Source organism: Clinocottus analis, unplaced genomic scaffold, assembly GCF_023055335.1.
Source record: "Clinocottus analis isolate CAN_PGR_092001 unplaced genomic scaffold, fCliAna1.0.p SCAF_13, whole genome shotgun sequence".
NCBI classification, from domain to species: Eukaryota; Metazoa; Chordata; class Actinopteri; order Perciformes; family Cottidae; genus Clinocottus; species Clinocottus analis.
In genome coordinates, this window is record NW_027175854.1 from 18,837,501 (window position 1) to 18,840,000 (window position 2,500).

At 51.2% G+C, this 2,500-nt stretch overlaps 1 protein-coding gene across 1 annotated transcript in view; it reads right to left on the reverse strand.

Moving 5' to 3' along the window:
• Positions 1-2,500, reverse strand: part of zgc:73226 (uncharacterized protein LOC402792 homolog) — a 38,317-nt gene that overhangs the window by 7,009 nt on the left and 28,808 nt on the right. The window lies entirely within an intron of this gene.

Sequence of the window (2,500 nt, forward strand, 5' to 3'; positions counted from 1 at the left end):
AGTTATGAAAACATTAGGGATCATCCTCTGGGACCACGATGACACCATGAACACGTCTTCATGCCGCTAAGACCCAGAGGAGCAAACCGCTCACGGTGACGCGACACCTCATGTCCTCATGTCCTCCAGCCTCATGTCCTCATGTCCTCCAGCCTCATGTCCTCATGTCCTCCAGCCTCATGTCCTCCAGCCTCATGTCCTCATGTCCTCCAGCCTCATGTCCTCCACCCTCATGTCCTCATGTCCTCCAGCCTCATGTCCTCATGTCCTCCAGCCTTATGTCCTCCAGCCTCATGTCCTCATGTCCTCCAGCCTCATGTCCTCATGTCCTCCAGCCTCATGTCCTCCAGCCTCATGTCCTCCAGCCTCATGTCCTCATGTCCTCCAGCCTCATGTCCTCCAGCCTCATGTCCTCCAGCCTCATGTCCTCATGTCCTCCAGCCTCATGTCCTCATGTCCTCCAGCCTCATGTCCTCCAGCCTCATGTCCTCCAGCCTCATGTCCTCATGTCCTCCAGCCTCATGTCCTCATGTCCTCCAGCCTCATGTCCTCATGTCCTCCACCCTCATGTCCTCATGTCCTCCAGCCTTTGCGTTGTGTCTGATCTTGTGACCTGCTTTGAACCTTTCCAGACGTGTGTCTGACTCTGCATGAATATAAATTACACTCTTCATGGAACATTTCACTGGAACCTGTTTTCAAAAAATATAAAATATTTATTTTACAACATAATCCAGAAACGTCCACGCAAAAATCTTTTAATTAAAGATCTTTCTCGTGGGCCGCCGTTCTAAAGGGAAATTATTAAAGCTATTGCCAAAAATGGTGAAAATTTTAATCATTTTGAAAACGTTCTTTTAATCTTTGGCTGCTGACGGCCGGAGCGTTCCCTTTGATGCACCTCAATGAAACGGAGCCCATCAGGATGCTCAGACCGCTGCACCATCAGCACCATCAGACCCATCAGCACCATCAGCCCCATCAGCACCATCAGACCCATCAGACCCATCAGACCCATCAGCACCATCAGCACCATCAGACCCATCAGCACCATCAGCACCATCAGCACCATCAGACCCATCAGACCCATCAGCACCATCAAACCCATCAGACCCATCAGACCCATCAGACCCATCAGCACCATCAGACCCATCAGCACCATCAGAACCATCAGCACCATCAGCACCATCAGCACCATCAGCACCATCAAACCCATCAGCACCATCAGACCCATCAGCACCATCAGCACCATCAGACCCATCAGCACCATCAGCACCATCAGCACCATCAGACCCATCAGCACCATCAGACCCATCAGACCCATCAGCACCATCAGACCCATCAGCACCATCAAACCCATCAGAACCATCAGCACCATCAGCACCATCAGCACCATCAAACCCATCAGCACCATCAGACCCATCAGCACCATCAGCACCATCAGACCCATCAGCACCATCAGCACCATCAGCACCATCAGCACCATCAGACCCATCAGCACCATCAGCACCATCAGCACCATCAGACCCATCAGCACCATCAGACCCATCAGCACCATCAGACCCATCAGCACCATCAGCACCATCAAACCCATCAGCACCATCAGACCCATCAGCACCATCAGCACCATCAGAACCATCAGACCCATCAGCACCATCAGACCCATCAGCACCATCAGCACCATCAGACCCATCAGCACCATCAGACCCACACACCTGAGAACCAGTCAGGACTCGTGGTATGTTTACACTGTTTTTAATGAATAATAATTAGTCTAATATTTCTGTTGGCGTCCGTGTGGACGAGCCGTGTGGCTGCAGCAGCTTCTTCTGTGACGTTCCTTTAAGACGCTTTAAGACTCAGAGAGGATTTCACACACACACACACACACACACACACACACACACACACACACACACACACAGTCCTGACGTGTTAACCCTTTACTTTGTTTACTCACTAATAATGAGCAGTTCAGAATCTACATTTGAGTAAATTACATGTTTTTCTTTCCTGAATCTTTTTGAAAATGTTTGTAATGAACTAAACAGGAACACAACGTCGCCACCTGGTGGACAGACGGACCCAAAGACAAGGTGACCTGAGGCAGTTTGATCTCCCAGCGTCAGAATCCAAACTGTCATGGCGTCCAGCAGCAGGAGTCATGAATCACTTGTGAGACTCGAGGAGCCGAGCAGAGCGTCTTCAGGAGCGATGCGACGCCGTGTTGGTGCTTCAGCTGCAGAGCAGCAGCTCAACATCTCTCTCTTCCACGGCTCCTCTTCTCCACCATCCAGGATGTCGCCACGCGGCGTTTCTCCCCTGACCTCCAGCCTCGTTTCCAGACAAGAGGACGGACACAGAAAGTCATTACTGGCCCAGAGACGAAGGAGAAAAGTTCCCTCATCCATCAAAGCCGCTTCAGATCTTTGACAATGTCCCGGACCTCGGCTCGGATCAAGCAGAGACGCCGTTGTGGTCAAACGACTCCGCTCTGCTC